Source organism: Musca domestica, unplaced genomic scaffold (genome assembly GCF_030504385.1).
Source record: "Musca domestica strain aabys unplaced genomic scaffold, Musca_domestica.polishedcontigs.V.1.1 13, whole genome shotgun sequence".
Taxonomy (NCBI): domain Eukaryota; kingdom Metazoa; phylum Arthropoda; class Insecta; order Diptera; family Muscidae; genus Musca; species Musca domestica.
In genome coordinates this window covers 1353388-1379055 of record NW_026712172.1, presented here as the reverse complement: position 1 = coordinate 1379055, position 25668 = coordinate 1353388, and positions in this window count along the sequence as shown.

Below are 25668 nucleotides of genomic sequence, written 5' to 3'. Positions count from 1 at the left end.
ACGGCAATTTTACATCCCTGGACTAAGAAGAACCCTTAAAAAAGTAGTGCATAATTGTGTAATTTGTGCAAGATACAAACAAAATGTTAAATCACATATAATGGCTGCCTTGCCTTTAGAGAGAACTTCTTTTTCACTTCCCTTTACCTATGATGGAACAGACTTTGCAGGTCCATTTCAAATTAAAAGTAGCAATTTGAGAAATTCACCGTATCAAAAGTCGTTTGTATGTATATTTGTATGTTTTTCGACAAAAGCAATACATCTTGAAGCGTGTTCGTCACTATCCAGAGAAGCGTTTCTAATGTATTGAAAGTTTATTGAAAGTTTAAAAGAAAATCGTTTGTATAATAGTTTTCAGAAAGCTATGACTACTACGTTATATAAAACTAAACGATTAGCATTTAAACACAGTACATTTGACTTCAAGTATGTACTACAACACCCCCACTAGACTTGCAGTTATTTAACCCAAGGTATTGACATAATTGTTGAATCCTTTGGTTAGGTAAAGCCTTTGTTAAGATGTTCGAGCCATTTCCTCTGTTGAAAAATACTGAATTATTATTGATTTTCTTTGGATCATATCTCGAACAAAATGATGACGAATATCGATGTGCTTTGACCGTGCGTGATACACATTGTTGTGTGCAAGATTAATTGAGCCTTTGTTGTCAGAATATATTATCCAAGCTTCATCTTGACATCCGTTAATTTCCAAATACAACGACTTCAACCAAATAAGCTCTTGGCATGCTGTAGACATTGCCATATATTCCGCCTCAGTTGTCGACAGCGCCACGGTTTGTTGCCTTTTGGAGTTCCATGATATTGCTGATCCTTGAAATAAAAATACATATCCTGTGGTGGATCTTCTTAAGTCAATATCATTTGCCCAATCCGCATCAGCGAAACCAACAATTTTTCCATTATAATCTGCAGTGTATTCTAGTTTGAAATCAATTGTATGTTTAATATACCTTAGTAAACGTTTTACAGCAGACCAGTGTGGTTTACCAGATTTGGATTGAACTTAGATAAAACCCCCACTGCATGTGCAATATCTGGCCGAGTCAACTGTGCAGCAAATAATAGGCATCCTACGGCTTCTTGATAAGGTACTGATTTCATTTCCTTTATTTCGTTTTCAGTCTTAGTCATTTGCTCTATTGATAATCGTTGGTTGTGGTCCATTGGCGAAAACATTCCTTTACAATCACTCATATTGAATCTTTCAAGTACTTTCTCCAAATAAAGCTTTTGATCAATCCACAATTTACCATTTTCTCTATCACGAGTAATCTTCATGCCCAGAATATAACACGCAGGCCCTAAGTCGTTCATTTTAAAATGTGACATCAAAAACTTTTTAATATTATGTTTCATTTCGGCAATATCATCCACATATATTGATAGGTACATCCTTATTTCCCCTTCTACATAATAATATATACATGGATCAATTTTTGATTGTTTCAGCACAAATGATTTTAGAACATTATCAAACTTTTGATTCCAGCATCGACTTGCTTGCTTCAGACCATACAGTGATTTCTTAAGTTTACATACTTTGCTTTTGTCGTAGTTCAATCCTTCTAGGATATCCATATATATATCTTCATTTAATTCGCTCTGTAAAAATGCAGTTACCACATCCATCTGATCAATATCCAAGTTATATTTTACAGCTAATGCAAGTAACATTCTTATTGACGAATATCTTACAACTGGAGCAAAAGTTTCTTCATAGTCGATCCCCTTCTTTTGCGAATATCCTTTAGTCACTAAACGAACTTTGAATTTCTCAATTGATCCTTCTGAATTTGTTTTGATTTTAAAGCACCACTCAGATGAAATTGGCATTTTATCCTTCGGTAAATCACATACCGACCATGTTTCATTTTCCAGCAATGATGCTATTTCTTCGTCTATGGCTTTTCGCCATAATTCAGCTTGGGGTCCATTTAAAGCCTGCTCCATTGTAATTGGCTCACAAACGTTAATTTCTTCGCTCATGCAAGCATAGCGTTTTGGCAAGCTTCGTACTCGACTTGATTTTCTTACCTCAGGAGTTTTTGACTCGATCTCAGGTACGATGCGTTCATGTTCAACTCTACCTTCTTGATTTATAGTCTCATCGGACGGACTGCTTATGACGACCTCCTCATCAGTAAAAAATTCTTGTGTATCCTCATCTGATTCATCATTACTTAATTGATTTGGATTTGTTTCAAATGGAATGAAGAATGTATTACCGATAGAACATTCACCTGTTTCATAAAAAGTTCCTTCCTGAAATACAGCGTTTCTACTAACTATAATGTTTTTAGTCGTTGGGCCCATAAATCTGTAAGCTTTTGAATTATCGCAATATCCGACAAATATCATTTCTTTCCCTTTAGCATCAAGTTTTCTCCTTTTCTCTTTTGGAACATGCACAACGACCATACATCCGAAAACTTTTAAATGTTTTACCGTGGGTTTTCGCCCTGACCATGCCTCCTCTGGAGTTATGTTCCTCTCTGCAAGACCTTTACATGGTAAGCGGTTAACAAGTAAATTGCTGTATTTACTGCTTCTGCCCAAAATTTTTTGTTTAATCCAGCTTGAATAATCAAACATCTTGCTTTTTCGATGAGTGTTCTGTTCATTCTTTCTGCTAGGCCATTTTGCTGCGGTGTGTACGGAGCTGTCGTCTGATGAATAATACCACTAGAATTTAGAATTCTTTTGATTTTTCCATTGCAAAATTCGGTCCCATTATCAGTACGAAAAATCTTAATCTTGCGAACTGTCTGATTTTCTACCATTTGCTTGAACTCTTCAAATTTGCTATAAACTTGATCCATTGACTTTAGAAAATATCCAAAGACTTTTCTGCTGAAGTCATCGACGAAAACCAACAAGTAAAGTGCACCACCAAATGAGCCCTCTTCCATTGGTCCACATACATCAGAATGAATTATTTCTAGTATGTCATTTGTTCTATGACCTTTATCTTTGAATGGAAGACGTGAGATCTTACCCTTTAGGCAAACTGAACAATCTGCATATTTCTGTTTTATTCCTGAAATTCCATGAACAAGATTCTCAACCTTTCTTAAATTCTCCGGACAAGAATGGCCATATGTCACAATCAAAATTCTTTGCAGCATAACCTTTGAATTCAGTTTTAGTTAATTTGAACATACCATCAGTTAAAGAACCAGTAGCAATAACTTCATTGCAATTATTTATAACTCTGCATCCTTTACTGTCAAAAACAACCTTGTGACCATGTTTCACTACACTAGAGATTGATATTAGGTTGGTATGTGTGTCGGGTAGATACAAAACATCACTTAGCACGATATTATCATTTTTTCCATTTATTGAAACATCCAGTTTGACATTGCCCATTTCACTTCCTTTCATTATCGAATTATTAGCTGTTATAATCTCAAATTGGGGACGGTTTTTTAGATTTGTAAATAACATATTGTTTTTGCACATATGAGATGTAGCACCCGAATCGAAATACCATTCATCTGTTGAGTTTCTTGCGGTAAACGCAGTCAACGTTTTTCTTGATTCAACGTCTTTGTTTGAATTGGGGCAATTCTTCTTAATGTGAGCATACCCACGACATCCATAGCATTCTACTTTCTTGAAAGTATTCTTAATTTGGTTCATTTTTTTTCTTGACTTTCCGACTAAAGCTGCTACTTTTGAACTGCTAGAATGCACATCTTGTAAGAGCATTGTTTTTACGTAATCACCAGATATTTGTACACCGGAACTCTCAATACCCATTATCATAGGTTGATAATACTCAGGGAGTCCAGCCAACATCAATGTACCAATCCATTCATCAGATACATTCATTTCAGTACCAGCCAGCTTTCCTGCAGTCGACATTATAATGTTCACAAATTCTTCCATTGAAACACAATCCTCCATTTTTGTTGTAATAAGTGTTCTAAGCAAACTTACTCTTCGTGTAAGCCCAGAATCTTCAAAAGCTTTTGACAAATTATTCCAAATTTCTTTTGCAGACGTAGTCTTTTGAATGTGAACAAAAATTATGGGATCCAACAATAAAATCAGTTTGGAACGGGCATTCACGTTTTTTGAGACATCTGTTTCTTTACCTTCCACAGAACTCCATAGCCCTTCCATTTCGAAGTATGCCCTCACAGCGAACTTCCATTGTTCCCAATTTTCTCGGCCCTTTAATCTTTCAATTTGTGGAATACCAGAATAAGACATTTTTTTTGCGCTTTCTGGGCCCATAACCTAATGTATTGAAAGTTTATTGAAAGTTTAAAAGAAAATCGTTTGTATAATAGTTTTCAGAAAGCTATGACTACTACGTTATATAAAACTAAACGATTAGCATTTAAACACAGTACATTTGACTTCAAGTATGTACTACAACAGTTTCTTGCAACATTTACACGATTCATAGGTAGAAGAGGTTTGCCTAGATGTTTAATGTCAGATAATGGAACCAAGTTTGTGGGTGCCAGTCGTACTCTCTCGAGGGAATATCATGAATTTATAAAAAAAATCCTCCAAAGAAATTTCAGAGAAGTATATTGTTAATGGCTTCGAGTGGAAGTTTATTCCACCTAGCGCTCCACACATGGGCGGATTATGGGAAGCAGGAGTTAAAAGTTTTAAGACACATTCCAAAATGTAATTTCTGAAAGAAAGTTCAATTTTGAGGAATTTGTCACTGTTTTAGTGAGAAAAGAGAGTGTATTAAAGTCTAGGCCTTTAACACCATTGTCAGAGGATCCGGAAGAGGTGGACCATTATTATTCGGTCCGGAAATGTCTATTGACGATTTAACGCTAATAAATCGTTGGGAAAAAATAAAAGCCCTACATCATATCTTTACTAAGAGATGGAAAACAGAATATATCCAGGAACTCCACAAAAGATACAAATGGCAATATCCTAAACGAAATATTCAAGAGAATGACTTGGTACTTGTAAAAGATGAACTGCTACCTCCGAATGACTGGAAAATGGGACGTGTGGTAAAAGTGCATGAACGGCACTATCAACACGTAAGAGTAGTTGATGTAAAAACTACAACAGGTATCATATCTCGTCCTATTGTGAAGTTATGTGTACTCCCAGTCAGTGGTTGTCAGTAGAATGTAATATATGTGTATGCGTGCCCCAATCATGGTTAAATATCTAACAGACAATGCCTTTAATGGCACCCTTTTTTCTCTTGGATATATTTCTTGCAGTTACATAATAATGAATATGGGCCAAGGTGAAGTCTGTCAGGTTTGCTACGGTATTCATCACCTGAGGAACTGTCCCGCTTTTCAAGTGATGACGGTGGTGCAAAGAGAGAGGGTGGTATTGGCCCGCAGATACTGCAAGAACTGCCTCGGACGGAACCACGTAGCGAGATTTTGTTCCTGGCCAGGGACATGTCGTATGTGTGGTTCTCGGCACAATACGATGCTGCATCGTCCTGTAGTGGCAGGTCTAATTGACAGTAGCATAGGGTTTGTCAGGTATCACCCGGAGACACTTGTGAGTATTCTACCCTCTGAAAAAGAATTGTCTATATAGGTCCACGATATCGTATATCCCCCACATAACGGTACCCCCCGATATTCGGTATTTTGATGATGTTAGCCACATTTTTCAACGGAATTGTCTAAAAATTCATACAAGGAGCACAGAATTATCTATATAGGTCCACGATAACGTATATCCCTCATATAACTGTACTCCCGATATTCGGGATTTTGATGATTTTAGCCTCTTGTCCCAATGGAATTGTCTGAAAATCCACACAAGGAGTTCCTTGTGAGTACTTTACCCCCAGAAATAGATTTGTCTATATAGGTTCACAATATCGTATATCCCCCCATACATTGGCACCTTCCGATATTAGGTATTTAAAGATTTTAACAGAATTTTCAATTGATTCAAATCAAAATCAAATATTTTGTTTATTTGATCAAAAAATTCAGTATTGAATTTAATTACTACTATTTCTAAATGTAACACGTTATCATTTGCGTCAATCTAATTCACATCGTTCCCAACGCCACTCTATCCCATAACACAGGGAGAGCGTACATCCCATAATCGGGATTATGAGGGGTTAGTTATGTTAGGGAACTCCGGCTACAGTAAATACATCAACCGGTTAAACAAATTACATGTTAATTAATTAAAATTAAGAATAATTGACAATGCACATACAACACAGTAACACATATTCCTGGCAACTACTCGCATCTACGGCTGAAGACGCAGTATAGATTTCTTGACAACATTAATAGGTTCTGACAAAGCAATAAGATTGTACAGGTTATTATATATTTCACATAATGATCTGAGTTAATTAATTAGCTCATAATTAGATTTTACTACAGGCAGATTAAGAGGCATATAATTACGAGTAAAACGAGAGGCACTCTAAAGTTTATTTCACAGATTCAATCAATATAACCACGTAAAAGTTTTATAAGAAATATAGATCTAAGCATTAAACGTCTCCGTTCTAAAGTAGGAAGATCAATAAGTCTTAAGCGGTGTTAATAGGGGGAGGGCTTCATCTGTATTCCAAGGCAATCCTCTGAGAGAAAATAAGAGAAATTTTGTTTGGACAGATTCGATTTTATTTAAATAGCATTTATAATAAGGGCTCCATAATACACAACCATATTCTAATGTAGGCTGAACCAGACTGACAAACAAGCGTTTAGTCACATACGTATCGTCAAATTCCTTAGACCAGCACTTTATAAAAGTTTAGCATCGTCTACGAACATTAAGATTTTAGAAACATGAAATACCGATGGAAGATAATTTAAGTATAGGACAAAAATCAAAGGACCTAAATGACTACCTTAAGGAACACCGGAATGAAATGATGTGACTGAAAGATACTTGTTGTTTCCGTTTTTGAAAATAAGAAGAAATCCATGATAGAAGTACATTCGGAAAACCCATAATATCCACTTTATTTAATAATAATTTGTGTACAACCGTATCGAATGCTTTGCTGAAATCAGTGTAAATTATATCTGTTTTTTTTCATAGAAATCCCTCTGTACACACGACATTTCAGTTCCATTAGATTCGTCAAAGTCGATCTTCCTTTCACGAAACCATATTGATATGGAGTCAAAGAGTTTTAGGATTGCACTCAATTTTGCAATTCCCCTATAATTTTCAATCACATAAAGCTTGATCTCCAAAACGAAGGAAAATAGCCTGAAGCTAAAGAATCATTGAAAATATTTGTGACTGGTTTGTACAATACGAAAGGACACATTTTTAGAATATTAATTATGGAACAATTAAAGGAAAATAGTTTACTTTTTTAATGCTTAAGAATAATTAGAATTAAAAGAAGATCTACACAGAGAAACGTTTACAAGCGATGAAAAGATTAGATCAAGAATTCTATCTTTAATATTTCGTATATAATTTAAAATGGGAAATAAGACGTGTGGTAAAAGTGCATGAAGGGCACGATCAACACGTAAGAGTAGTTGATGTAAAAACTACAACAGGTATCATATCTCGTCCTATTGTGAAGTTATGTGTACTCCCAGTCAGTGGTTGTCAGTAGAATGTAATATATGTGTATGCGTGCCCCAATCATGGTTAAATATCTAACAGACAATGCCCTTAATGGTACCCTTTTTTCTCTTGGATATTTTTTCTTTCAATAATTTCTTGCAGTTACGTAATAATGAATATGGGCCAAGGTGAAGTTTGTCAGTTTTGCTACGGTATTCATCACCTGAGGAACTGTCCCGCTTTTCAAGTGATGACGGTGGAACAAAGAGAGAGTGTGGTATTGGCCCGCAGATACTGCAGGAACTGCCTCGGACGGAACCAGGTAGCGAGATTTTGTTTCTGGCCAGGGACATGTCGTATGTGTGTTTCTCGGCACAATACGATGCTGCATCGTCCTGTAGTGGCATGTCTAATTGACAGTAGCATAGGGTTTGTCAGGTATCACCCGTATGCCAATCAAAGAGTGCAGCAAATCCAACAGCAACAACCAATTCTTGCTCAACTGCAGACACGGCACGTGCACACTTTCACTGAGACTAAACCAAGGCAAAAAAAGCGGAAGCAACAACAACAAAATCAACATGCCGCACAACAGCCACAGCAACAGCCCGGAGAAAGAAAAAGGGAAGAAAACCCGTTACTGCTGCAGCCAGAGATGATGGACAGGTTCCTGAGCGTGCTGGAAAAAATAGCAACAGCTTTAACGGTTGCACCAGTGCAAGGGGCCCGGCAATAAATTTCGGCTCAAAATGATGATGATGAAACTTGAGTTTAGGTGGCTATGCTCGGATTGACCTCAAATTTTTACCACGTGTAGATCTTTTTAACCTGATTACGGCAAAGTAACTTTTTGTGGGGAAATACCCGGTTGCCCGGTTTTTTGAAAGCTTATGGAAATACCTATCTAACAATTGGTCATATGATGGATTGGCTTGAGTCGGTTCCGGAGTAATACAAGAAAATTGGTATTTTTGTACCGGAACTTTTGAAACCCCCATAAAAAAGTCGAAAATTTGCCTATGGTGGGGTATTCAAAACTGCATACTAAATTGTAGCCTTTCCAGAATGGTTCCATTGGCATTTATATCTTTTGTATTTCCGAAGATATTAGTGTTACAAATTATCAAATTAAAATTTTCTCCAGCTTTGTTTCTATGTTTTCCATAAAAAAAACATTCCACAGAAGATATATGAAAAATTGAAGTGAAAGCCCTTACGAGTATTTTGGCATATTACTGAGCAACAAAAAATATAATTTTGCTATAAAACTATATTGTCAATGTATCTTGCTTTCAAATTTGTAGAAAACCCTCAATATTCCATTAATGTTTTGTAGATTTTAATCAATATTTACTATTTTGTGAAATATGTAACATAAACAAACCCAATTATTGCATATTTAACAAGTCTACTTGACACTATAAGTCTCCAGTACAGAGTTGCATTTTCCACGATTCTTTGAAATCTAGAAACCTTTCTTATTGAGCAATACAATTGACTATAAATATATTTTTTATATTCGCATTTGTTATTAATCAAATTTGCTGAAAAACATCATAACCAGCAAACGAATACAAACGAAACGATTAACGTACCCCTCTCACGAAGACACAATCTTTTAAAATTTTTTCAATCGTTTTCTACTCCAAACCAAACAAATAGCCCCACAAATAGCCGGAAACATTTGCTGTGCGAAATGATGACTGGTACCTTGAGAGTTGTTATTCTTAATATTGCTTTTACACTTTTTTACATTGTATGATCGTCAAATAAATGAATAAAAAGGAATAATTTTAACTTTTAATTAGTTTGTTCATTATTTGTATTGAGTTAATATACAGGGAAACGTTTGCAGTGAGTATCGTAATGTTTCGTTTCCATTGCTACGTCATCCAGCTGAGAACATTTCAGTTCTGTTTTGTTTCTACTCACCTACACAAAAAGTACAAAATAAGAAACAAGCCCTGTTAACTTAATATCGGTTTTGTTTCGTACTTCGAACAAATACAGAACGAAACGATTGTAAACGATTCCAATAGTTTATATTCGTTCGCTGATCATAACAACCTTTGAATGACAACGTATGAGAAAATAAAATTTTTTTATAGTATTTTTTATATGTGATATATCAATGTTCCCAAGTGCTGATGAATCCACCAGTATTCAGCTACCATGCTTGCAATAATAGCGTTATCTAAAATTTGACTAGCGTACACAAATATTGAATTTCCCACTATGGAAAAGTGTTTTATGTCCGTATTACCAATGGCATAATTACAAAAGTTAGAACAAAGCTACCCCGTAAATATTTTTTTCTTTCGGTGCCCATATTCTGTCCGATACCCGTATGTGCATAAAATTGAAGTAAAGAAACAAATTGAAGATATGCTACATAAAGGTACAATAAGACCCAGTCACTCACCTTACTCAGGCCCGGTTTGGATAGTCCCGAAAAAGATGGATGCCAGTGGTAAACCTAAATGGAGACTCGTTATGTATTACAGAAAATTCAAAGAAGTAACCATAGATGATAAATACCCTATACGAAATATTGATGACATTTTGGAAAAACTTGGACTGGCTGTCATTTCGCTTGCGAAATGATTCCACCAAATCGAAATACATGAAAAGGATATTCCAAAATGAGCATTTAGCGTGGAGGGCGGACACTACGAATTTTTACATATACCATTTGGAATGAAGTTTTAAGCGAACTTATTAATACAATTTGTTTAGTCTATATGGATGACTTCATCATATTTTCAACCTCTCTTCAAGAGCATATATAATCCATAACAAATGTTTTCCAGAAATTCATGAAAGTTAATTTGAAAATCCAACTAGATAAAAGCGAATTTATGAAGAGGGAAACGCAATTTATCGGGCATATAGTATCAGAGAATGGTATCAAACCAAATCCTGAAAAGATAACTTGTGTGCAAAACTTTCCCCTACCAAAGGCACAAAAAGAAATAAAGCAATTACTTGGATTAGCAGGCTACTACCGAAAGTTTATTAAAGATTATACGAAAATAGCCAAGCCAATGACAAAATGCCTTAAAAAATGCTGTTGTTGATGTTGAAAATTTAGAGTATATCGAATCTTTTGAATCACTTAAAAGATTATTAACAAATTCTTCTGTTTTAGCTTATCCCGATTTTAACCAAAAATTCGTACTTCAAACTGATGCGAGTAAATTCTCTCTGGGAGCTGCTCTATCGCAGAATGATGCCGAACAGAATTATAGTACTACGGAAAAGAAACTGCTTGCAGTTGTATGGGCAACAAAGTATTTTAGACCATATCTCTTTGGAAGAAGATTTTTGATCGAGACGGACCATAGACCGTTAGTTTGGTTATTTTATATAAAGGAACCTGACTCTAAAGTAGATGGAGACTACGCTTACAAGAATATGATTACGATATTAAGTATAAAAAAGTTATTATGAACGTCAATGTACCAATCCATTCATCAGATACATTCATTCCAGTACCAGCCAGCTTTCCTGCAGTCGACATTATAATGTTCACAAATTCTTCCATTGAAACACAATCCTCCATTTTTGTTGTAATAAGTGTTCTAAGCAAACTTACTCTTCGTGTAAGCCCAGAATCTTCAAAAGCTTTTGACAAATTATTCCAAATTTCTTTTGCAGACGTAGTCTTTTGAATGTGAACAAAAATTATGGGATCCAACAATAAAATCAGTTTGGAACGGGCATTCACGTTTTTTGAGACATCTGTTTCTTTACCTTCCACAGAACTCCATAGCCCTTCCATTTCGAAGTATGCCCTCACAGCGAACTTCCATTGTTCCCAATTTTCTCGGCCCTTTAATCTTTCAATTTGTGGAATACCAGAATAAGACATTTTCTGTGCGCTTTCTGGGCCCATAACCTAATGTATTGAAAGTTTATTGAAAGTTTAAAAGAAAATCGTTTGTATAATAGTTTTCAGAAAGCTATGACTACTACGTTATATAAAACTAAACGATTAGCATTTAAACACAGTACATTTGACTTCAAGTATGTAATAAAACAGTTTCTTGCAACATTTACACGATTCATAGGTAGAAGAGGTTTGTCTAGATGTTTAATGTCAGATAATGGAACCAAGTTTGTGGGTGCCAGTCGTACACTCTCGAGGGAATATCATGAATTTATAAAAAAAAACCTCCAAAGAAATTTCAGAGAAGTATATTGTTAATGGCTTCGAGTGGAAGTTTATTCCACCTAGCGCACCACACATGGGCGGATTATGGGAAGCAGGAGTTAAAAGTTTTAAGACACATTCCAAAATGTAATTTCTGAAAGAAAGTTCAATTTTGAGGAATTTGTCACTGTTTTAGTGAGAAAAGAGAGTGTATTAAAGTCTAGGCCTTTAACACCATTGTCAGAGGATCCGGAAGAGGTGGACCATTATTATTCGGTCCGGAAATGCCTATTGACGATTTAACGCTAATAAATCGTTGGGAAAAAATAAAAGCCCTACATCATACCTTTACTAAGAGATGGAAAACAGAATATATCCAGGAACTCCATAAAGGATACAAATGGCAATATCCTAAACGAAATATTCAGGAGAATGACTTGGTACTTGTAAAAGATGAACTGCTACCTCCGAATGACTGGAAAATGGGGCGTGTGGTAAAAGTGCATGAACGGCACTATCAACACGTAAGAGTAGTTGATGTAAAAACTACAACAGGTATCATATCTCGTCCTATTGTGAAGTTATGTGTACTCCCAGTCAGTGGTTGTCAGTAGAATGTAATATATGTGTATGCGTGCCCCAATCATGGTTAAATATCTAACAGACAATGCCTTTAATGGCACCCTTTTTTCTCTTGGATATATTTCTTGCAGTTACATAATAATGAATATGGGCCAAGGTGAAGTCTGTCAGGTTTGCTACGGTATTCATCACCTGAGGAACTGTCCCGCTTTTCAAGTGATGACGGTGGTGCAAAGAGAGAGTGTGGTATTGGCCCGCAGATACTGCAAGAACTGCCTCGGACGGAACCACGTAGCGAGATTTTGTTCCTGGCCAGGGACATGTCGTATGTGTGGTTCTCGGCACAATACGATGCTGCATCGTCCTGTAGTGGCAGGTCTAATTGATAGCAGCATGGGGTTTGCCAGGTATCACCCGTATGCCAATCAAAGAGCGCAGCAAACCCAACAGCAACAACCAATTCTTGCTCAACTGCAGACACGGCACGCGCACACTGTCCATGGTTCAACGGCAATTTTACATCCCTGGACTAAGAAGAACCCTTAAAAAAGTAGTGCATAATTGTGTAATTTGTGCAAGATACAAACAAAATGTTAAATCACATATAATGGCTGCCTTGCCTTTAGAGAGAACTTCTTTTTCACTTCCCTTTACCTATGATGGAACAGACTTTGCAGGTCCATTTCAAATTAAAAGTAGCAATTTGAGAAATTCACCGTATCAAAGTCGTATGTATGTATATTTGTATGTTTTTCGACAAAAGCAATACATCTTGAAGCGTGTTCGTCACTATCCAGAGAAGCGTTTCTAATGTATTGAAAGTTTATTGAAAGTTTAAAAGAAAATCGTTTGTATAATAGTTTTCAGAAAGCTATGACTACTACGTTATATAAAACTAAACGATTAGCATTTAAACACAGTACATTTGACTTCAAGTATGTACTACAACAGTTTCTTGCAACATTTACACGATTCATAGGTAGAAGAGGTTTGCCTAGATGTTTAATGTCAGATAATGGAACCAAGTTTGTGGGTGCCAGTCGTACTCTCTCGAGGGAATATCATGAATTTATAAAAAAATCCTCCAAAGAAATTTCAGAGAAGTATATTGTTAATGGCTTCGAGTGGAAGTTTATTCCACCTAGCGCTCCACACATGGGCGGATTATGGGAAGCAGGAGTTAAAAGTTTTAAGACACATTTCAAAATGTAATGTCTGAAAGAAAGTTCAATTTTGAGGAATTTGTCACTGTTTTAGTGAGAAAAGAGAGTGTATTAAATTCTAGGCCTTTAACACCATTGTCAGAGGATCCGGATCCGGAAGAGGTGGACCATTATTATTTGGTCCGGAAATGTCTATTGACGATTTAACGCTAATAAATCGTTGGGAAAAAATAAAAGCCCTACATCATACCTTTACTAAGAGATGGAAAACAGAATATATCCAGTAACTCCACAAAAGATACAAATGGCAATATCCTAAACGAAATATTCAAGAGAATGACTTGGTACTTGTAAAAGATGAACTGCTACCTCCGAATGACTGGAAAATGGGACGTGTGGTAAAAGTGCATGAACGGCACTATCAACACGTAAGAGTAGTTGATGTAAAAACTACAACAGGTTCATATCTCGTCCTATTGTGAAGTTATGTGTACTCCCAGTCAGTGGTTGTCAGTAGAATGTAATATATGTGTATGCGTGCCCCAATCATGGTTAAATATCTAACAGACAATGCCTTTAATGGCACGCTTTTTTCTCTTGGATATATTTCTTGCAGTTACATAATAATGAATATGGGCCAAGGTGAAGTCTGTCAGGTTTGCTACGGTATTCATCACCTGAGGAACTGTCCCGCTTTTCAAGTGATGACGGTGGTGCAAAGAGAGAGTGTGGTATTGGCCCGCAGATACTGCAAGAACTGCCTCGGACGGAACCACGTAGCGAGATTTTGTTCCTGGCCAGGGACATGTCGTATGTGTGGTTCTCGGCACAATACGATGCTGCATCGTCCTGTAGTGGCAGGTCTAATTGACAGTAGCATAGGGTTTGTCAGGTATCACCCGTATGCCAATCAAAGAGCGTAGCAAACCCAACAGCAACAACCAATTCTTGCTCAACTGCAGACACGGCACGCGCACACTGTCACTGAGACTAAACCAAGTCAAAAAAAGCGGAAGCAACATCAGAATAAACAACAGATTGGTGTGCAGAAAAGACAAACTAACAACGATTTTAGCCACATTTTGAATGGAAGTGTCTGAAATTCCACAAAAGGAGACACTTGTGAGTATTCTACCCTCTGAAAAAGAATTGTCTATATAGGTCCACGATATCGTATATCCCCCACATAACGGTACCCCCCGATATTCGGTATTTTGATGATGTTAGCCACATTTTTCAACGGAATTGTCTAAAAATTCATACAAGGAGTTCCATGTGGGTACTTTATACCTCAGCACAGAATTATCTATATAGGTCCACGATAACGTATATCCCTCATATAACTGTACTCCCGATATTCGGGATTTTGATGATTTTAGCCTCTTGTCCCAATGGAATTGTCTGAAAATCCACACAAGGAGTTCCTTGTGAGTACTTTACCCCCAGACATAGATTTGTCTATATAGGTTCACAATATCGTATATCCCCCCATACATTGGCACCTTCCGATATTAGGTATTTTAAAGATTTTAACAGAATTTTCAATGGATTCAAATCAAAATCAAATATTTTGTTTATTTGATCAAAAAATTCAATATTGAATTTAACTACTGCTATTTCTAAATGTAACACGTTATCATTTGCTTCAATCTAATTCACATCGTTCCCAACGCCACTCTATCCCATAACACAGGGAGAGCGTACATCCCATAATCGGGATTATGAGGGGTTAGTTATGTTAGGGAACTCCGGCTACAGTAAATACATCAACCGGTTAAACAAATTACATGTTAATTAATTAAAATTAAGAATAATTGACAATGCACATACAACACAGTAACACATATTCCTGGCAACTACTCGCATCTACGGCTGAAGACGCAGTATAGATTTCTTGACAACATTAATAGGTTCTGACAAAGCAATAAGATTGTACAGGTTATTATATATTTCACATAATGATCTGAGTGAATTAATTAGCTCATAATTAGATTTTACTACAGGCAGATTAAGAGGCATATAATTACGAGTAAAACGAGAGGCACTCTAAAGTTTATTTCACAGATTCAATCAATATAACCACGTAAAAGTCTTATAAGAAATATAGATCTAAGCATTAAACGTCTCCGTTCTAAAGTAGGAAGATCAATAAGTCTTAAGCGGTGTTCATAGGGGGAGGGCTTCATCTGTATTCCAAGGCAATCCTCTGAGAGAAAATAAGAGAAATTTTGTTTGGACAGATTCGATTTTATTTAAATAGCATTTATAATAAGGGCTCCATAATACACAACCATATTCTAATGTAGGCTGAACCAGACTGACAAACAAGCGTTTAGTCACATACTTATCGTCAAATTCCTTAGACCAGCACTTTATAAAAGTTTAGCATCGTCTACGAACATTAAGATTTTAGAAACATGAAATACCGATGGAAGATAATTTAAGTATAGGAAAAAATCAAAGGACCTAAATGACTACCTTAAGGAACACCGGAATGAAATGATGTGACTGAAAGATACTTGTTGTTTCCGTTTTTGAAAATAAGAAGAAATCCATGATAGAAGTACATTCGGAAAACCCATAATATCCACTTTATTTAATAATAATTTGTGTACAACCGTATCGAATGCTTTGCTGAAATCAGTGTAAATTATATCTGTTTGTTTTTTTTTAATAGAAATCCCTCTGTACACACGACATTTCAGTTCCATTAGATTCGTCAAAGTCGATCTTCCTTTCACGAAACCATATTGATATGGAGTCATAGAGTTTTAGGATTGCACTCAATTTTGCAATTCCCCTATAATTTTCAATCACATTCCTACTACCAGATTTATGTAAAGGTGCTATAAAGCTTGATCTCCAAAACGAAGGAAAATAGCCTGAAGCTAAAGAATCATTGAAAATATTTGTGACTGGTTTGTACAATACGAAAGGACACATTTTTAGAATATTAATTATGGAACAATTAAAGGAAAATAGTTTACTTTTTTAATGCTTAAGAATAATTAGAATTAAAAGTTTAAATAGAGTAAATTTTTTGAAAGAATTCAGCGGACATATCTGCAATTTCAACAGAGGTAGAGGCCTCTTTATTACCAAGGTTCATACTACCAGGGAATTGCCGAACTCTTCCTTTTGAATTAACAAATTTGTAAAAAATTTTGATATTTGACTTAAAGTTTCTTCCCATTGTAAATAAATAGTTAGAGTAACACCTTGAATTTGCTTTAGAATAATTGGAATAATTTCAAAAAAATTGTTTTTTTTTTATTTTTTTAATAATTTACTTTTACTATTTCGCAATTTCCTAAGATAAGGAGTAGACCAAGCAAGTCCTTCCTCAGGACTAACTTTAAAGACTGGAACTGATGTTGAGAATGCATTTTTTAAAGTATTATAAAAGTATGACAAACGTGCATTTAAATTTCCTCTATAATCCCAATTTATGTTGGATAAAGCAAGTTGCAGTTGTTCAAAATAAGTTTTGGCAAAGTTTAATTTTCTTATTGACTGTTGTTTAGGAAATAGCTTTAATGAATTGTCTTTATTTCTAGAAGTAGAGTAGGATGATACTTGTCTTCAGGCTTAACAAATGGTGAAGATCCACACAGAGAAACGTTTACAACGATGAAAAGATTAGATCAAGAATTCTATCTTTAATATTTCGTATATAATTTAAAATGGGAAATAAGACGTGTGGTAAAAGTGCATGAAGGGCACGATCAACACGTAAGAGTAGTTGATGTAAAAACTACAACAGGTATCATATCTCGTCCTATTGTGAAGTTATGTGTACTCCCAGTCAGTGGTTGTCAGTAGAATGTAATATATGTGTATGCGTGCCCCAATCATGGTTAAATATCTAACAGACAATGCCTTTAATGGTACCCTTTTTTCTCTTGGATATTTTTTCTTTCAATATATTTCTTGCAGTTACGTAATAATGAATATGGGCCAAGGTGAAGTTTGTCAGGTTTGCTACGGTATTCATCACCTGAGGAACTGTCCCGCTTTTCAAGTGATGACGGTGGAACAAAGAGAGAGTGTGGTATTGGCCCGCAGATACTGCAGGAACTGCCTCGGACGGAACCAGGTAGCGAGATTTTGTTCCTGGCCAGGGACATGTCGTATGTGTGGTACTCGGCACAATACGATGCTGCATTGCCCTGTAGTGGCAGGTCTAATTGACAGTAGCATAGGGTTTGTCAGGTATCACCCGTATGCCAATCAAAGAGCGCAGCAAACCCAACAGCAACAACCAATTCTTGCTCAACTGCAGACACGGCACGTGTACACTTTCACTGAGACTAAACCAAGGCAAAAAAAGCGGAAGCAACAACAACAAAATCAACATGCCGCACAACAGCCACAGCAACAGCCCGGAGAAAGAAAAAGGGAAGAAAAACCTTTACTGCAGCAGCCAGAGATGATGGACAGGTTCCTGAGCGTGCTGGAAAAAATAGCAACAGCTTTAACGGTTGCACCAGTGCAAGGGGCCCGGCAATAAATTTCGGCTCAAAATCTACTCAGTAGAATTTGAACCACAACAAGTCCATACGACGGTATTGGAACTTGAGTTTAGGTGGCTATGCTCGGATTGACCTCAAATTTTTACCACGTGTAGATCTTTTTAATCTGATTACGGCAAAGTAATTTTTTGTGGGGAAATACCCGGTTGCCCGGTTTTTTGAAAGCTTATGGAAATACCTATCTAACAATTGGTCATATGATGGATTGGCTTGAGTCGGTTCCGGAGTAATACAAGAAAATTGGTATTTTTGTACCGGAACTTTTGAAACCCCCATAAAAAAGTCGAAAATTTGTCTATGGTGGGGTATTCAAAACTGCATACTAAATTGTAGCCTTTCCAGAATGGTTCCATTGGTATTTATATCTTTTGTAGTTCCGAAGATATTAGTGTTACAAATTATCAAATTAAAATTTTCTCCACCTTTGTTTCTATGTTTTCCATAAAAAAAAATTCCACAGAAGATATATGAAAAATTGAAGTGAAAGCCCTTACGAGTATTTTGGCATATTAGTTGCAACAGAAATGCATAATTTCCACGTTACTGAGCAACAAAAAATATAATTTTGCTATAAAACTATATTGTCAATGTATCTTGCTTTCAAATTTGTAGAAAACCCTCAATATTCCATTAATGTTTTGTAGATTTTAACCAATATTTACTATTTTGTGAAATATGTAACATAAACAAACCCAATTATTGCATATTTAACAAGTCTACTTGACACTATAAGTCTCCAGTACAGAGTTGCATTTTCCACGATTCTTTGAAGTCTAGAAACCTTTCTTATTGAGCAATACAATTAACTATAAATATATTTTTTATATTCGCATTTGTTATTAATCAAATTTGCTGAAAAACATCATGAACCAGCAAACGAAAACAAACGAAACGATTAACGTACCCCTCTCACGAAGACACAAACTTTTAAAATTTTTTCAATCGTTTTCTACTCCAAACCAAACAAATAGCCCCACAAATAGCCGGGAAACGTTTGCTGTGCGAAATGATGACTGGTACCTTGAGAGTTGTTATTCTTAATATTGCTTTTACACTTTTTTACATTGTATGATCGTCAAATAAATGAATAAAAAGAAATAATTTTAACTTTTAATTAGTTTGTTCATTATTTGCAGTGAGTTTCGTAATGTTTCGTTTCCATTGCTACGTCATCCAGCTGAGAACATTTCAGTTCTGTTTTGTTTCTACTCACCTACACAAAAAGTACAAAATAAGAAACAAGCCCTGTTAACTTAATATCGGTTTTGTTTCGTACTTCGAACAAATACAGAACGAAACGATTGTAAACGATTCCAATAGTTTATATTACTTCGCTGATCATAACAACCTTTGAATGACAACGTATGAGAAAATAAAATTTTTTTATAGTATTTTTTATATGTGATATATCAATGTTCCCAAGTGCTGATGAATCCACCAGTATTCAGCTATCATGCTTGCAATAATAGCGTTATCTAAAATTTGACTAGCGTACACAAATATTGAATTTCCCACTATGGAAAAGTGTTTTATGTCCGTATTACCAATGGCATAATTACAAAAGTTAGAACAAAGCTACCCCGTAAATTTTTTTTTCTTTCGGTGCCCATATTCTGTCCGATACCCGTATGTGCATAAAATTGAAGTAAAGAAACAAATTGAAGATATGCTACATAAAGGTACAATAAGACCCAGTCACTCACCTTACTCAGGCTCGGTTTGGATAGTCCCGAAAAAGATGGATGCCAGTGGTAAACCTAAATGGAGACTCGTTATGTATTACAGAAAATTCAAAGAAGTAACCATAGATGACAAATACCCTATACGAAATATTGATGACATTTTGGAAAAACTTGGACTGGCTGTCATTTCGCTTGCGAAATGATTCCACCAAATCGAAATACATGAAAAGGATATTCCAAAATGAGCATTTAGCGTGGAGGGCGGACACTACGAATTTTTACATATACCATTTGGAATGAAGTTTTAAGCGAACTTATTAATACAATTTGTTTAGTCTATATGGATGACTTCATCATATTTTCAACCTCTCTTCAAGAGCATATATAATCCATAACAAATGTTTTCCAGAAATTCATGAAAGTTAATTTGAAAATCCAACTAGATAAAAGCGAATTTATGAAGAGGGAAACGCAATTTATCGGGCATATAGTATCAGAGAATGGTATCAAACCAAATCCTGAAAACATAACTTGTGTGCAAAATTTTCCCCTACCAAAGACACCAAAAAAAAGAAATAAAGCAATTACTTGGATTAGCAGGCTACTACCGAAAGTTTATTAAAGATTATACGAAAATAGCCAAGCCAATGACAAAATGCCTTAAAAAAATGCTGTTGTTGATGTTGAAAATTTAGAGTATATCGAATCTTTTGAATCACTTAAAAGATTATTAACAAATTCTTCTGTTTTAGCTTATCCCGATTTTAACCAAAAATTCGTACTTCAAACTGATGCGAGTAAATTCTCTCTGGGAGCTGCTCTATCGCAGAATGGTGCCGAACAGAATTATAGTACTACAGAAAAGAAACTGCTTGCAATTGTATTGGCAACAAAGTATTTTAGACCATATCTCTTTGGAAGAAGATTTTTGATCGAGACGGACCATAGACCGTTAGTTTGGTTATTTTCTATAAAGGAACCTGACTCTAAATTAGATGGAGACTACGCTTACAAGAATATGATTACGATATTAAGTATAAAAAAGTTATTATGAACGGAAATGCAGATGTATTATCCAGACAAATTATAATTTATAAAACACAGTCAGGATCACTGAAGATAAAAATCTAACAGATTTTTAATAATAACAGGTAAACAATTTATGCTAAAACTTTTGACGAAAATGCTCTAATCACTCTATTAAAAAACCATTTTAACCCAGACAAAACAAAGGCAACTTTTATTATTGATAAAATAGTTTTTAGAGAAATGGAAAAGGCTTTTGACAAATACTTTGGGGAGAACCAAAATTTTAAAATCATACGATATAAATTTCTTCTTAAAAATATTATAGACGAAAATGAGTTGACGGAAATAATAGACAAAGAACATTTAAAAATTACCATAGAGGAATTAACGGAAAAGTGAGATCTATCGCCCACAACTAAAGTTACGTGTAACACAATTTATTAACAATTGTGACGTTTGTAACAAAGAAAAAGACGAAAGAAATCCCATTAAACAACAATATAAAACTACTGTAACACCTAATAAAAAACAAGTAAAAAAGAACTTTGAAATCCCTCCACCATTTGGTACCAATTTGGCAATTTTCCAAAAAACAAAATCCGTTAAAAATTCTGTTAAAATCTTACAAATACCGAATGTAGCCGAATATGTATATCTGTACGACGACGTGGACCCGCATAGGCAACTTTTGTCACAAGTTATTACAATATTCAAAAGCGAAACTTGAAAACAAATTTGTTTATAACTAAAATCATCGAAATTCCGAATAAAGGGAGGAACCAAGGGTGTTGTAAAACGTGGACCTGCAATTTTTTTGTCATAGGCTGTAGTATCCATTACGAACTTCAAATACGAAATTTGAAACAATTCCGGTAAATAATGTCGTTAAAATCACCAGGGTACCGAATATCGGGGGGTACCGTTATATGGGGGCTATACGAAGACGTGGACCTACATGGCTCATTTTCAATACCAAAAGTCCTGCAGACATAATACACATTTGAGTAAAATTTTATCAACCTACTTTATTTCGTTCGGAAGCTTGAGTGATTTCCACAGACGGATGGACATTGATAAATCGACATAGAATTTTATGCTGATCAAGAATATTTATACTTTGTGGGGTCAAAAATGTATATTTCGAGGTGCTACAAACAGAATGACAAACTTAATATACCCTCCATAATACCCATGGCATAATTACAAATGGTAGAATAAAGCTACACCGCAAATATTTTTTTCTTTCGGTGCCCAATATCTGTCAAAACATATACACATTTGGTGTATGTGTATGTATTCTAAATTTCGAAATTCCATTAATGTTTCGCGGGTTTTTCCCAATATAAGAATTTTGTTTAAAAAAGTTTAAAAAATAAACAAACCAACTGTTGCATATTTAAGTCTATTTGACACTAGCCTCCAGCACTGAGTTGAATTTTCTAGTTCCTTTGAAGTTGACCAACCATGGTATTAACCAACTACGAAAAGTCAATATCTTAAAATCTACCCATGGTAGAATGAAGAAGGTTAAGGTGCAATAATGTGTTCAAAATTTTTTTTTATACCCTCCACCATACATAGCATGGAGGGTATATTATGCTCGTCATTCCGTTTGTAACTCATCGAAATAATCATTTTAGACCCAACAAAGTATATATATTCTTGATCACCATAAAATTCTAAGTCCGTCTGTTGTAATCACGCTACAGCCTAAACGAATAGATAGGAAGCAAAAATTTTGCACAGATTTCTCCTTTGTCTGCAGGCAGGTTAAGGTCGAAGATGGGTTATATCGGTCCACGATATCGTATAGCCCCCATATAACGGTACCCTCCGAACCGCCCCCCGCCAGGTATTCGGTATTTTGATGATTTTATCCACATTTTCCAACGGAATTGTCTGATAATCTACCTAAGCATTTCCTTGTGGGTACTTTACCTCTTGGAGAAGAATTATCTATATAGGTCCACGATATCCTATAGCCGATATTCGGCATTTTGATGTTTTCAACCACATTTTTCAATGGAATTATCTGATAATCCACACAAGGAGTTCCTTGTGGTTACTTTATCTCTAGGAGAAGAATTATCTATATAGGTCCACGATATCGTATAACCCCCATATAACGGTACCCTTCGATATTCGGTATTTTTATGATTTCAGCCATATATTTCAATGGAATTGTCTGAAATTCCACAAAGAGGGTTCTTTGTGAGCTCTTTACCCCCTGACGGAGAGTTCGCTATAAAGGTTAACGATATCGTATAACCCCCATATAACGGTATCCTCCGATATTCGGTATTTTGATGATTTCAACCACATTTTTCAATGGAATTATCTGATAATCCACACAAGGAGTTCCTTGTGGTTACTTTATCTCTAGGAGAAGAATTATCTATATAGGTCCACGATATCGTATAACGCCCATATAACGGTACCCTTCGATATTCGGTATTTTTATGATTTCAGCCATATATTTCAATGGAATTGTCTGAAATTCCACAAAGAGGGTTCTTTGTGAGCTCTTTACCCCCTGACGGAGAGTTCGCTATAAAGGTTAACGATATCGTATAACCCCCATATAACGGTACCCCTCGATATTCGGCATTTTGATGATTTTAGCCAAATCTTTCAACGGCATTGTCTTAAATTCTACACATGGAATTCTTTGTGAGTACTTTACTCCCTGAAAGAGAATTATCTATATAGGTCCACGATATCGTAAAGCCGATATTAGGTATTTTGATGATTTTAGCCACATTTTTCAACTGAATTGTCTGTTAATCCACATAAGCATTTCCTTGTGGTTACTTTACCTCTTGGCGAAGAATTATCTATATAGGTCCACGATATCGTATAGCCGATATTCGGCATTTTGATGATTTTAGCTACATTTTTCAACGGCATTGTCTGAAATTCTACACATGGAGTTCTTTGTGAGTATTTTACTCCCTGAAAGGGAATTGCCTATATAGGCCCACGATATCGTATATCCCCCAAATAATGGTATCCTCCGATATTCGGTATTTTGATGATTTCAGCCACATTTTTCAATGGAATTGTCTGATAATCCACACAAGCAGTTCCTTGTGTGTACTTTACCTCTTGGAGAAGAACTATCTATATAGGTCCACGATATCGAATAGCACCCATATAACGGTACCCCCCGATTTTTGGTATTTTGATGATTTTAGACACATTTTTCAACGAAATTGTCTGATAATCCACATAAGCATTTCCTTGTGGTTACTTTACCTCTTGGCGAAGAATTATCTATATAGGTCCACGATATCGTATAGCCGATATTCGGCATTTTGATGATTTTAGCTACATTTTTCAACGGCATTGTCTGAAATTCTACACATGGAGTTCTTTGTGAGTATTTTACTCCCTGAAAGGGAATTGTCTATATAGGCCCACGATATCGTATATCCCCCAAATAATGGTATCCTCCGATATTCGGTATTTTGATGATTTCAGCCACATTTTTCAATGGAATTGTCTGATAATCCACACAAGGAGTTCCATGTGGTTACTTTATCTCTTGGAGAAGAATTATCTATATAGGTCTTCGATATCGTATAACCCCCATATAACGGTACCCTTCGATATTCGGCATTTTTATGATTTTAGCCAAATTTTTCAACAGAATTGGCTGAAATTCTACAAAAGGAGTTCTTTGTGAGTACTTTGCTTCCTGAAAGAGAGTTATCTATATAGGTCCACGATATCATATATCCGCCATATAACGGTACCCTTCGATATTCGGTATTTTGATGATTTCAGCCTCATTTTTCAATGGAATTGTCTGAAATTCCACACAAAGGGTTCTCTATAAGTTCTCTATAAAGGTTAACGATATCGAATAGCCCTCATATAACGGTACCCCCGATATTCGGTATTTTAATGATTGTAGCTATATTTTCCAATGGTATTCTCTGAAAATCCACACAAGGAGTTCTGCGTGAGCACTTTAACCCCTGAAAGAGATATGTCTTTATAGGTCCACGATATCGTATATCCCCCACATAACGGTACCCCCGATATTCGGGATTTTGATGATTTTAGCCACTTGTCCCAATGGAATTGTTTGAAAATCCACACAAGGAGTTCCTTGTGAGTACTTTACCCCCAGACATAGATTTGTCTATATAGATTCAGATATCCTCCCATATATTGGCACCTTCGATATTAGGTATTTTAAAGATTTTAACAGAATTTTCAATGGATTCAAATCAGTAAATACATCAGCCGGTTAAACAAATTACATGTTAATTAAAGAAAATTAAGAATAATTGACAATGCACACACAACACAGTAACACATATTCCTGGCAACAACTCGCATCTACGGCTGAAGACGCCGTATAGATTTCTTGACAACATGTATAGGTTCTGATAAAGCAATAAGATTGTACAGGTTATTATATATTTCACATAATGATCTGAGTGAATTAATTAGCTCATAATTAGATTTTACTACAGGCAGATTAAGAGGCATATAATTACGAGTAAAACCAGAGGGCACTTTAAAGTTTATTTCACAGATTAAAAATTTGGAGTCAATATAACCACGTAAAAGTCTTATTAGAAATATAGATCTAAGCATTAAACGTCTTCGTTCTAAAGTAGGGAGATCAATAATTCTTAAGCGGTGTTCATGGGGGGAGGGCTTCATCCGTATTCCAAGGCAATCCTCTAAGAGAAAATAAGAGAAATTTTGTTTGGACAGATTCGATTTTATTTAAATAGCATTTATAATAAGGGCTCCATAATACACAACCATATTCTAATGTAGGCTGAACCAGACTGACAAACAAGCGTTTAGTCACATACGTATCGTCAAATTCCTTAGACCAGCACTTTATAAAAGTTTAGCATCGTCTACGAACATTAAGATTTTAGAAACATGAAATACCGATGGAAGATAATTTAAGTATAGGACGAAAATCAAAGGACCTAAATGACTACCTTAAGGAA